Source organism: Heliangelus exortis, chromosome 4 (assembly GCF_036169615.1).
Source record: "Heliangelus exortis chromosome 4, bHelExo1.hap1, whole genome shotgun sequence".
Classification (NCBI taxonomy): Eukaryota; Metazoa; Chordata; class Aves; order Apodiformes; family Trochilidae; genus Heliangelus; species Heliangelus exortis.
Genome location: NC_092425.1, coordinates 31,652,431 through 31,666,337, shown reverse-complemented (window position 1 = coordinate 31,666,337; position 13,907 = coordinate 31,652,431). Strand labels below are relative to the sequence as shown.

General features: G+C 38.1%; 1 protein-coding gene across 2 annotated transcripts in view; it reads right to left on the bottom strand.

Annotated features, from left to right (window-relative positions):
• Nucleotides 1-3,957, bottom strand: part of ARAP2 (ArfGAP with RhoGAP domain, ankyrin repeat and PH domain 2) — a 127,624-nt gene extending 123,667 nt beyond the window's left edge. For both annotated transcript variants that reach the window (XM_071743784.1, XM_071743785.1), the window contains exons 1-2: nt 3,861-3,957; nt 2,609-2,691 (exon numbers count right to left, since the gene is read on the bottom strand). The gene's annotated coding sequence lies outside the window, so the exon portion shown is untranslated. The remainder of the gene's footprint in view (nt 1-2,608; nt 2,692-3,860) is intronic.
• Nucleotides 3,958-13,907: the final 9,950 nt, after the last annotated feature.

The window sequence follows — 13,907 nt, the reverse complement described above, 5'->3', positions numbered from 1 at the left end:
TGCCAGAGATCAATCTTTCATTTACCGATTATTGGGAGGAAAAAATAAAATTAAAAAATAAAAATAAGAGTTAAAAAAATGCAATATTACTGTATCAAGTGCAATTCCAACTTTATCTCAGACAATTCCGCCTTCCTTGGCAGTTCTAGGTTTTATGGTGGTGTTTGGGTGATTTTTCCCTAGGGTGTTTAGTGTTTATCCCAGACAGTATCATTCTCTCGATCCCTTCATCTCCAGCAGTAACAAAAAGACACTTAGCAAAGTAGCTTTTAGTTACATATTTATAAATAAATAGGTATTTTTATATAGACATACATATTTATACCCCCCACACTCTTTTCCTTAACTAAATACTGGGGTTTTTTCTACATGAAATAGCTTTGCCCACACCTTATTTGGAACGCCCCCAGTGTTGTTACTTCAAGAACTCAAATAGCCATGTATTATCAATTACTTAGATCCTAACCCATCTCTGTATAAATAACAATGCAGATGATTACCTAGCACAGATTAGATTACCTAGCAAACTGGTTTATTTCGAATTTGCAAGAATGATTACTTTTTGCAGCATATTTTATAAAATAAATACTTAGCAGGCAAAGAAGAGGAAACTGCTTGCTGAGAAGCCACGTTGACCACAAAATGCCAGCACTGCTAGAGGCTGAAGCCCAAACCATTTTTTCATTTCTGTGGTAATCTAAAGCAGAACATGTCAATGAATCCACAAGACTTTATACAGAAGTGCTATACCTATACAGCTGGCTAGATACCTGTAAATTCAGTCACATCTACTTTATGGCTCTGAACTAAGGGTTATACTGTCACCTGTTCTCACTTGATTACTCACAAATTCAAGTAACAAGCATCTAAAAAAACGTACACACATTGGTCAATGTATTGCAGGCTAGAAGATAAATACTGAATCACTTCTTACATAAAAATGTTTTAGTCTTATTAAAGTCTTCAACTAAAGACCTATACAGAAAATCAGAACTCAAGGATCACGTTATTTAATATATTAATCTAATTTAATGAGATTAATATGAATTAAAACCAAGAATTTAATCTTCCCCATTGCTTTAATTGCAAAGTCACAAAAAAACCCTAAAGAACATTTCTACAACATTAAATACGTGCTGTATATATATGATATCATAGAATCATAGAATTATTGAATGGTTTGAGTTGGGGTTTAAAGGACACCCCCACCCCCACCCTAGTTGGGTCTAGGACATGGTTTAAAGATCACCTGCCATTGACAGGGTCACCTCCCACTATACCCAATTGCTTAAAGCCCCATCCAGCCTGGCTTTGACCACTTCCATGGATGAGGCATCCATAACTTCCCTGGGCAACCTGTTCCAGTGTTTCACCACCCTCACACTAAAGAATTTCTTCTCATGTCTAACCTAAACCTACCCTCTTTCAGTTTCAAGTCATTATCCCTTGTCCTGCTACCACACGCCCTTATAATTTGTTTTTATACATTTACATGCATGCTTTCACTTTCGTCTCCATATTTGCACCACTAGGACAAATTGAAGTAAACAACAGTCTTCAACATTAGTTCACATGGTTACATACATCACGTAAAATAAAAATTTTATTCTCAACAGCAAGGCAAAATCGATTTTTTTCCCCCACATTATTTGATAGAAATAAATATTGGAAACAAACAAACAAACAAAAAAAAAACCCACCACAAAAAGAAAACAAAAAAAAAAAAACACCAAGGGGAATTTGGTATTTGCTTAAATACAACTTATTTTTCAATACAGAGTAACCAAGACAGAAGTCATGATTCAATGTGTTTACTAAATATTGGACAATGCTGTAGTGATTATACAAAAATCAAGATTCTTGGAAGTTGGAAGACACTTGCCCGCTCAATTTTATAGATAGGGGTAAAATGCCTAAATTGCTATGTGGAAAAAGCAATACAAGGGAAAACATCTGGACTTTTCTTTAAAAAAAATAGGTATGGCAGGGGATAAATTGCAGTTTGTGTTGCATATCCCAAGCCTTATATGGGATCATCCAACTTTGTTCCAGAGTGTTTCCTCAGACTTATTTTCAAACTGATTTTCCTATCCTTCCTTTTCCCATCTTACAGAAAGGGCATGCTTAACAGTTCTTTTTCTTTAAGCACAGCACAGAAAAAAACCAAAAACATCACTTTCAGAACCTTTCATGTGAAGGATAAATTCCTGCAACTAACATTCTGAAAAGCCTTATCAGTTGATTTTATGATTCTTCTGCAATTTTCAAGTTAAAAATTCTTCAAAACAACGTTGATTGGTAGACAGACAAATCTATGTTGAAGCAAGCAAGCCAGCCAAATTTTAATAATGAAATGTGTGAACAGAAGGATATAGCTCAATATCGAAACACTCAAGAGAGACTCCCTTTTTAAGATCACTACAGATATTAGCCTAAAGAAAGTGTTAAACCTTCAGAAGTGCATGTCAAGATAATCACAATTTAAGCAACCAGTTCGATAAGTACAGGCAAGTTCAGGCTTGCTCTCAGCTTCTGCTAAGCCACATACTAAGATCCAAATAAACAGGTAAAAAACAAAATAAACCAAAACCACTACAACAGGACTTACCAAGGAGCAGAAAAAATCTGCTAGTTGTGAATTTCATCTTCCCACTGTACTTGACTGCATACAAACTGACAAGATTAACAGGCCTAGAAAACATTATAGATCATTACAGATCTTTAAAAAAAATTACATAATCCAATCAGCATGCTGGCTGCATGGTAAAAATAAAAATCTCTTACATGATTTTTTTAAATGGTTACTTAATGAATTTCCATTGCTTCAACTCAGAGCAAGAGAACTGATCGCACCAGTTCTCATAGAATTGTTCCCTTCAATATGCAAGGAAGTTACTAAAGTTCAATGCAGTGGGTAATTACGAAATACCTTTAAGCACATCCTCTGTAATGTTCCTACATGCGGTTTTTCTTTTGGTTTTTCGTTTGGTTTTTCATTTGGTTTGGTTTTCTGCTTTGTTTTTTGTTGTTTGTTTTTTGGTTTTTTTCCAGAACACTTCTCTTACAGAGAAATGTTCAGCCACCTTCTCTACTTCAGAGTCAAACCTCACACTGCGAGAAATTCCAGGGGAAGAACTTGCAGTCCCTGGAGAAGGGCACTGAACGGCACGAATAAGCAAACTAAGGATGGAACTGGCTGAGCACACTTCAGCAAGTTGCTGGGGCAACACTTGGGTGCTGTACCATTCATCTACTTTGTCTGTCTAGGACATCCTAGCAGCTTTTTAACTTTCCCAAAGTGAACTTCAGGCATTTTTCCGATAAAATTTCCAGAAATACACTGGCAGCTACCAAGAACCTGTTTGCATCAAACTTCACAAAACGAACTCATACAGTAAGTAAATACACAATAATAAACACTGTTCCATAGCACGACATTTGCATACAGACCGTTAAAAAAACTTAAGCTAAAAAGGAGACAGGAAGAAAAAAACAAAACAAACACACAAAAAAAAGCCAACAAACAAACCAAACTACACACCTTATTTTCCACCTGCTTACGAGCTATTCCTTGTCAGATCCCCATTTCGGTACCTGACGTTCGTCTCAGACATGCTCTGTACCAAACCTCTCCGCCCGGCCCCTGCTCGCCGGGTATTCTGAAGTTACCCCCAGCACCGCGGTCTCGGGTGGCCGCACCGGGACCTCCAGCATCCCAGCACCGCCCCACGGAGCAGCTCCCAGCCCGCAGCGGCCCGGCCCGGGGAGCCGCCGGCACAGGCCGCCGCACACGAGGCAGCACCCGGCCAGCCCGTGCCCTCTGCCTCGCAAACTCCGCAAGCCCCGGGGAAGTGCCTTACCTCTGGCTAAAGGCAGCGGGGGAGAGAGGGGAAGGAAGAGCAGGGCTGCAGATTGCTTCACCTTTCTTTTCTCCCTCCGCTTCTCTCCTCGCTCGCCTTCTCGCTTTCTTTCTCTTGCTTTCCTTCCTTCCTTTCTTCCTTCCTGCCTGCACACCCCACCCCACCCCACCCCCGCGCTGCTCCCCGGCAAGCCGCGCCCGCGGCGCGGAGCTCCCTCCCTCCCTCTGTCTCTTTCCCTCGCTTCCTCTCCTATGCTCCTTCTCTCCCTGTTCTCCCTCCTTGCTTCTGGCAGGAGTCGGCCGCACCTGGGTGCGGGCGGTGCGCGCTTGCCGTTCCGTTCCGCTCCGCGCCAGGCGTGGGCCGCCGGGGCGGGTGCTCAGGGCCGGGCGTGCTGGCCGGGCAGCATATTTCTTGAGGAGTGAGGGGGAAGCCCGCTCGAAGCGGAGGCTACGGATCTGGGAGAGTTTGCTGGGATCTGGGAGAGTTTGCTGCCCCAGCGCATCGCATCGCATCGCTTCGCGGCCGCCCTCCCCACCCTCCCCCCTCTTCCCCCGGCAGCCAGGGCTGGGTCGGCGGCGGGGTTCCCTCCCTGGGAGGCACCCAGCGAGCTGCGTTATATCGGTGGCACGGCTGTTGAGTGATCACTTGCTTTTTTAAAATAAAGTACTAAGCTTAGAGTAATCCGTGCAACTTCCCCACTTCTAGGAACTCGCCCGTATCTGTGAATTACTGTCGTTCGGCGGAAACTAGCTTTTTGTCTCACAAAATGAGACTGAGAAGTACTTTCATATAACTCCATCAGTGTACCTACGTATCTTACTCTTCGTGTACCAGTTCTGGTTTTTTCTAATTAAATTCAAGGAGGTACCGGAAGGCTCATGCTGTTGTAGCTGAAGTCTGAGGTCTGGCACTTTGTTGAAGCAGAGAAGAAGCAAAGATTTACTGAGAAAAAGAGGCCAGTAATTAAAGTGCTTATTCAGAAGCAAATAAACCTAGGCTCCTTGTCCTGTTTCTGAGGCTGCCCTACTACATGCTAAATACAGGCTTACTAAATAGCCTAACTCAGGGTAAGGCTTTGGGTGCCATGGCAGTAAAATGAGGCTTCCTGATCTCAACTTAGAGTGTAAACAACTTCTCCCATCTCCAGCTCCCAGTCAAAAAATCAGAAGTTTGAAGGTCAGCACTATGGAATCAATTCCACGGATGCTGAAGCACTTCTGAAACTCCTACTGCAAGTCCTAATTATTAGATGCCTGAATACCAGTGTACCCCAAAAATGCAGTTAATTTTACCTTCTCAGCTTGCATTATGCAAGCAAATTTTGTGGCAAGAAAGTCCCACTCCAGTCCAAACACTTGGCTTTGCTTTTTTAGATAAATGGAATAAATTAATTATGTTCTTGCTTTACTTTCTATCAATGCTTTTGCTGAATCTGGCTCATTCCCAATTGGTTGCAAAGGAACCCACTTTTCCAAATCAAGTTTAGTGCACAAAATAGGTAAGTATGCTAACAACCTTTTTGGTCACAGCCTTTCTGGATTGCAACCTAATGACTCAGAGTCGTCAGATCACAGATTTGCCTAAGATCTCTGGCTAAGCCTGGCTTCTTTTCAGAGCAGTAAGAATGCCAATGAATGCTAACTTAGAAAAGGCATTTTAACCACAGTAACTTAAAATATTTGAGAGATTCAGGCCCTGTAAACAACAAAAGACCTGCCCTCTTTGTAGGGCTTGCCTTGCCATGCAAAACCCCAATTAATTCGGAGTTTATTGTGGGATGCATTTTTTTCCCTGCAAGTTAAGACTTGATACGGTCATTGCTTAACACCTTTGAGCTCTCCCCTCTTCTGTCAAGAAATTCCCAGGCCATTCTGTAAAGTTCACCTTTCTTTCTTTCCCAGGAGACGCGTGATTTGCCCATGTAAGTGGGCCAGCAGCAGACACCACAGATGGTCCCTTCATCGTTTGTCTTTAAAACAGTTGTCAGTGTCTCAAAAAGAGATTGGCTTCAGCACGTTCCTACTTGTGCATTACCAGCATCTCCCCTCAGAACACAGCGTGACACTCCACCCTGACACACTGTGGCTCAGCCAGGATTGTATTTATCTGCTTTTCTAGACCACAAGACAAGACCACGAGATCTGAGGTTTTTTTTTTCTTGGTTTGGGTTAATTTTTGGCATTTTTGTTTTGTTGGTTTGGGGTTTTTTTTTGTTGTGGGTTTTTTTTGGGGTTTTTTTTTTTTTTTTTTTTGGTTGGTTGGTTGTGGATTTTTTTTGTTTCTTTTTATTTTTTGGTTGTTATTTTGGGGGGGGGTTGTTTGTTTCGGTGGGGTTTCTTTGTGGGAGTAGCAATGGGAGAAATAAACATTACATATCTGAAACACCTACTCAGTTATGTTTATATATTTTTATTTGCATTATGTCCAGAAAAAATTGCAGTGTACACAAGTTCATTTTATGCCAGGTTATGTTTCTGGGGGTTCAAGGAATTTTCTTGGTGTTTTGTGAATATCTAAATGACATTATCAGTATCAGGCAAACCTGTATGCTCTTTTACTATTTGCTACTTATTTAAGTATCATAATATACCAGATTTTAAGAGGGCTCTCAAGTTTCTGGTTAGAGCATGGAATAGCAGCTTTCTACCATTATGGTAAAAAAAAAATCTTACAAAATGTAAAAGGAAATTGCACCTTATTAATTCTGGTGTAATTCAGATATGACATGAGGCACAGTACTATTCTACATTGTGCTGATTTTTTTGAGTTTTGAAAATCTGCTGACAGGCTTGAAAACTGCAGAGATTTTATTATCTGATAATTTAATCTTCCCTTGAGTATCTGTGTTGCTATAATGAAAAAATATTAGGTAGGTAACGTTTTTGTAGTAGGCTAAGATAAAATGTCACTTCAGAAATTAGCTAAAAAAAAAAAGAAGCAGCAAGACTTTTGCTATATCCTTTGAGAGACATAGGGGCCTTTCATATCCTAAAACACATTTGTCTGTACAAGAAAGTAATTCATATCAAACATGCTAAGATTCCTTTCCCAGCTCAGATTTATGGTTAAAAAAACTTTTAAAATAACCTTGTTTTCCAGTAACCGATATTGGCCTCATTATTTTTAATATTATCAGTCCTTAAGAATAACGATATAAGTCTGTGTTTAACTGAAGATGGACTAATATATAATCTAAACTGTACAGGAGCTGATCCTTGGTATATGAATCTATCCCAGATTTCCACACCCTATCTGTGTAGCCTGTCATAAGTCAAAGTAGATATTTCCCAAATTCTTTATCATTCATTAAACTAGTAATGTAACCCATTCAAACTAGTCAGCCATTTTGCCTTTTTCAAATATAGTAATTTTTGGTTGATTATATCTTTAAAAATGTTGATCAGTTCTACTTGCAGCATATTTATCGTATTTAAGAACTCCAAAACTTGGAGTCCAAAACTCCAAAACAGTAAATTGCTAAGATAAACTGGGGGGAACAATTGCTACTCCTTTTATGGGTGGCCTGTAAGTAGCTCTGGTATTGTACACAATGTCAGCTGTCTAAAAATAGAAGACTGAGTTTATTTTTTAATTTTAATGAAATTATTTCTCTGTCTGCTTTAAAAACAGGACATATTCCCATTGAACACAGTCCAAGCCAGATAGAAAAGTTTAAGTTCTAAACCTGGTCTTCTGTTTTCAGTTTCATTTGGTTCTCTTTAAATAAGAGGTAATAAAATTCATCCAACACTATGCTCCAGGTGTTGAGCAGTTTAAATCTATTTAGGGTTTGGAGCTTTTGAAGCTTTTTAAGGAATTTTAGCTACATAAAATAGAAGGAAAGTTAACCTTGGAAAATAATGTGTTGTGATTTTTTACAAGCAGAGCTCTACTGTGAGTTAATGTAGTTAACTCAGTGTTAGACAAAAATGCTGTAAAGCTTCAGGAAAGTTAAGAACAGTAAGTTAAGAATAGTAGTAAAGAATAAGCATAAAAGCTGAGATAGTCAGGTTCAGTTTTTGCATTTGCTATCAAATATTTATGTGACCTTGAGATTCCTCTTAGCCAGTTATTCAGTACATGATAACTCAGTTCCTTTGTACGTCTCACTGGATCTAACCTTTTTATTTAGACCTGTAAGCCTGTTTGACTCATATCCCATATTTTAATATAACGGTGAAATACTTCATCTGATTTCCAAGAAGCATCATATCCCTGTACTAAACGATGGATTTGTATTTTTACTTTATAAACAAGTTAATGTTTTTCTTTACGTGTGGCAACACAACAATTGTGGCTTCTGATATGTTATTTCCTCTAATGGTTATACATTTGAACTTAGTGTAGTCTCCATTTTCTAAAAAGTACTGATGGACTCATGAGGTAGGGAGAATAAGCTCTTGCTTCAAATTAAAGGCATCTACTCAAGAAAAAAAATAAAAAAATACCTGGCATCAGTCTCTCATTCGAGCTGCTGCTTAAGTCATAAGAAAAGCTAGAGGGGTGGTTTCAATAGTGTCTTTTCAGAGTAACTGTGTTCATCGTGGGACCTTACCCCTCATTTATATTTAGAGGTTTTCAAGTCACTTTTGAATACAAATGCATCTTTAAAGCATATGATAAATTCCATTTTATTTCTTTGCTATTGCTCTCATTTAGGGACCTAGTTACCTGGGCATAACTTCCTGTCATCTTTGGGAAGGCTAATGGAGCATTCTTAAACTTATTTGAAAATAAATCCTTCTGAGGAACTTCTTTGCACATCAAAATGCTGAATTTTTCCTGTATTCATTTTTGTGCAGTTCATTAAATCATATGAATCACACATCATTAAGATTTTTTCTACACAGTATTGGCTTGCTCACATTCTACAGGAATATATATGGCCCATTTAAAATACTATTAAAGGTCACTGTCTCAGATTCCTCCTTCCCTTTTTCATTTTACTTGTTGCTTGAGCAAATTTAGTATAAAAAGTAATGAAACATAATAGAGATCACAGAACTATTTTTAGAGGGAAAGATTTCCAAAGTACAACCACAGTGAAAATTGCATATAGTTCAAAATAATTTCACACTATTTTTAAGATCTAGTGAAACACTTTATCTCTCTTCTTTATTATTTTCTTTATTATTTTCTGCCCAGCCAAAGAAAACAACTGCTGATGGTTGGGTCACTCCCCAGGATTCTGGTGCTATTAAAGGGACTAAACTGGACAAAACATCAATAATCAATAATTGCTTATGAAGTTACTAGGGTAAGAGAGAAGCTGAGAAGTAGCAAGTCTTTGAAGTTTTACTACATACATGCAATTTCACATATGGTTTCTTTAGCTTTCAGTCTCTAAGTAATTTGAAAAAAAACAGCCTTAAAAAAAAAAAAAAAGCTAAAAGAAAAGTTAAAAGTAGACAAGCCACCTGGGGAGTACCAGGTTGTACTGGAAGTACCAGTAAGCTTGGATTTTTTAGATAAACAAAGGGTGGCATAAATATTCTGCCTGCAGTCTTGCATTAGGTTGCCATTTAAGAAATTTCATTCTAATTCTCAGCTTATGTTGCAAGTTCTGCTGAAACTGGTCACATCACACCATTCTGTATCCAGATCGTTATAGTTCTCAATCTTTTTCACTTTCCTCTACTCAAAAAATTTCATACTTCCTTCAAGGATTGCTTTGCACCAAAGGTATCACTGAACAGCAGTGAAGGCTTAAATCCATTACTGAGGACAGCAGTGTAACAGAGACCAGGACTTTGGCATTAGAAAAAGAAATAGCATCAAATGAAAGCAACACTTCCATGTCATGTTTCTACAGCCTCTACTAATTAAAATTGCATTGAAATAAGTGACACTTCAATATTGCATAGAAAAAGCTAGATTTTTTTCTTATATAATTAAACACCAACACTATAACAACATCATTCATGTTTAATAACTACAAAATACTGTCACTGATCACATCAAAAGGCATTTTATTTCAAGATTGGTTTTTCCCAAAGGTTATAATTTGGTTTTTACTTAATCTTATGAGACAAAACAACAGAAAGGCTGTGGAAATTATGGTCTGCTTCATGTAAACAGTTAATCAAGCTTCTGATGTTTCAAAGAGACTGTGGTAATATTTCCCTTTCCTCACAAAATAATTGTAAACTCAATGTATCACACAGGGCCTTGAGTCAAGATTATTCCCTTTTGTACAAATTAAATTTTGTACACAAAGTAAAAAAACCTGTGCAAGACCAAAACCTTCACTAAACCTTTTTTGCTTTATGCATGCTGGAATGGCATCCAAATTACATACTTTGTTCATCTACTGCAATGCAAAATTTATAATTTGTTTACGAGGCTTCAAAATCCTGAAGACATTCACAGTTCTTGCATTAAGACCAAAATTAAAATAAATTTTTAAATAAATTCTACATTGAATTAATGCATGAAACCCACTAACTGCCATTTCTACAGTACACCAAGGGTCTAAGTGAGCATGAAGAAAATGTAACAAAACCAGTGATGGTATGTCAGTGGCAAGGGAAAGGCCACTTTTTAATGTATCTGTCATCAAAGCTCCCTTCTCTTGTGCCTGCAAACAGTTGTCCATTTTAGAAGCATCAGTAGAAGTGGTTTGTATTTCTTTCACAAATGTGAGGTATAGGAAATGGACATTACAGTTCATAATGTATTTCAGACAGAGTAGGTTTTCTGCTAAATCAAAATTGTCTCCTGTAGTAGAATAAAGTATATGGATAATATAGTATAGGAATTAGAGAGTGTATATATTGATATATCATAATCTACATTCTTTCTCTATTTTGTAGGTCCATGCTCAATTAGTAAAGGTCAGATTAGAAGAGTTAGAAGTTCCTCTTGTCATTCCAAAGATGAAGACCTTGCCCACCACGGAAGTGGACTTACGAAGTCCCAGTCTGCAATCTCCTTGTCTTCGATCAGTAAACAGATGGTTAATTGTTCCTATGCAATTATTCAGTCTCTTTACAAATAGTTATCAACAATGAGACTAAAAGACAATATAAGAATAATATAAATCTTGGGGTTTTTTTAATCCCAGGTCACAAAGCTAATCACAGGCTGTTCCCATGCTGTTTGGCATACATGAGGCTCAGCAATGTGAAAAGCACAGCTCAGCATGGATTGTTTTTTTAACACTTGTCACCTGAAACTTCCACAGGAGCTAACTTAAATATAATGGCAAATTTAGGCTGAGAATGCCACGCTACTGGTAAATGAATATAAAAGTGGTGGTCGCACAGAGGGGTTAGCACAAGCTCAGACTCTCTTTCCACTTTACTATGGAGCTTTGGCTTTCCTAACATGAGGCTCAGCCACACTGATTCATAGTTAAGATGGATTAATGTCAAGCATTGCAACTGTGCTAGGAGAGATTTACTTTTTCTGACTATGCTATTTCATTATTATGTATTTCAAGGGAATTTCTTCAAAACAACTAGCACTGGTTCCTATGGTGTAGAGCTAAATGAACCATTCACATGAGCATACAATATAATTTCTGTGGCACAACATATCTATAGCACTTCTTTTTCTTACAGTATCATTTTTTCTCATTTGGGCCTTAGAATACAGGAAGAAATACCATTACTTTCAAATATGGATATATCAATAAATGCAAAAAATGCATTTATTGTCACATACTGAACTTTGAATTCATCAGAGGTTATAAAAAGAGTTTGTATCATACAGTCTAATCTCTCACCAGAGCAAAGTCCACTTCCTTTGTTATCAGCTATGCAAGAGTATTAAGGTATTCTGAAAAGAACATGTACATCTGCTAAATCGTACCTTGATTTGAATGTATATTTTAATCCCTATTTTTCTAAATGTAATACTTTGTTCCTCCTACATCCAAGGCCTCTGTTTAATGTGAAAGTTCACTTTCTTTAGGACTCTTCATATACTTAGAGAATATAGTTAAAAGTGAAAGTAACCCAGGAATAGGAAAAATCAAGCACAGAGTAAATTTTCCTTTTTTTTTTTTTTGCTCATATAGTTTTGCTGAAGAGTAGGATCACTTTTCAGAAAGGCAAAGTTCAACAGAGAACTCTCTGAGGATGGGTACACAGCTCATTTGTTATTAGTTTGCTCACACAAAATAAATTCATAACAAATAACCTGAGACATGAAAAGATACAATCTAATAACAGTTCTACATCCATCATGATTGTTTTTGCACTTCTATTTCTTATAGATTGTTTCTTAATTATTTTAATTTTCTTTTCCTGAATATTACCCAGTCAGGCATGGGGCCCTACTTTGACAGTGGAGCTGAAGGACAATCAGGTGGTGGCCATATGTAACAGTAAACACAAAAGCTTGTGTCTTCATCCTACCCCTATGGGCCTCAGTTGCAGGATATATTTTAGGCAGGATTCTCCAGTGAGTCTGGGGATCCACAGTTTAAAAAACATCTGAGAAGTTCACAAATCTACGAACTACTTCTGACACCATATCCCAGAACTGGTTTTCCTTGTCTCTCTTTTTGTGTTTGTGTATTGTCTTTTTATCTTCTGTTCCACCTTTTGTAGTAAAAGCTGAAATATCAAACCATAGTTTCACTGTTAAAGCTGACTGTGCTAGAGAATGGAGTGATGGGCAAAAATGCATAATTATTTATCTACTGCATAGTATTGCATAGACCAGCTTCTCAGTGTGCATCCATATCATTCCCTGAACCATGGTATATACCATTGGATTCATCAGCTTTGGATCTTCTCTTCATCTCTACCATGCATTTTTGCCCATTTTTGTCTTCTTTTTTTTTTTGACTTTACATATCCAAAAAAAATTGTGTAGGAAGATGAATTTTTCCCCTTTCTGTACCTGAAAGTATATGTTCTTTTCAGAATTCCCTGTTTACTAGGAATAATTTGGGAAAATGTGGAGATGCCAGTCCATCAGAAATGGTAAATAAGTTAGTATTAGCTTTTTTGTGTTAGCTATGCAGTACACATCCATTGTGATTAAGAAAACTATAATGAGTGAAAAGAAACTTTCCTTTTGAATTTAATAATTACAGCTGGTTCCAGCACATATATTTGATCACAAACACTTAATATTTTTCATTCTTATTTTAACATTTATACTGTGCTTTACATCTTTACAGCAGTCTGCTGACATTACCTTATTAGTTTTTGCAATGCTTAGATGCAATTTTCAGTGTGCTTTTGTATCAGTCCCATTTTAACTGCTATTTAAAACTGCATTAATTATAATGGACCACTAAAAGGAATGTTTAGTAGGAAAGCCAATGTACCATTAATTTGTGTAATAAATTCCTTAAAACTATGAAGGATTTTGGTGTATGTGATACTTCAGATTTAGCCCAGTACTGACCTCTGCTAATGGGAGTTTCAGGCCTGTCCTCCCCTGACATGGTGCAATGGGAAGCAGCATCAGCAGGAAGAAGAATGCAGGTGCTGTTCCACCGCTCATTTTTGTTCCTGTCCTGGTGAGACTTCTTGTTTTCTGAACTTGCTGGAAAAAAAAAAAAAAAAAAAAAAAAAAAAAAAGAAAGAAAATAATTGGAAGTACTATCATTGAGGTATCAGTGCTCAAATTTCACCCACAGCTCAGGAGCCCTGCCAGGCACTGGCCCTGCTTCCTCCTGGGCTGCCTCCAGGAGCGCTTTGGATGCAAGCTCCTGTGAAAGCCTTGCTGCTGCTTTCGTTTCGAGTACTGTGTCCAGTTCTTTGAGTCCTATGTCCAGTTCTGGGCCCCTCAGTTTAGGAAGGATATCGAGGTCCTGGAGCAGGTCCAAAGGAGGGCAACTAGGCTGGTGAAGGGACTCAAGCACAGATCCTATGAGGAGAGGCTGAGGGAGCTGGGGATGTTCAGCCTGGAGAAGAGGAGGCTCAGAGGAGACCTCATCACTCTCTATAACTCCCTGAAAGGAGGTTGTAGCCAGGTGGGGGTTGGTCTCTTTTCCCAGGCAACACTCAGCAAGACAAGAGGGCACGGTCTTAAGTTGTGCCGGGGGAGGTTTAGGTTGGATATTAGAAGGAATTTCTTTCCAGAGAG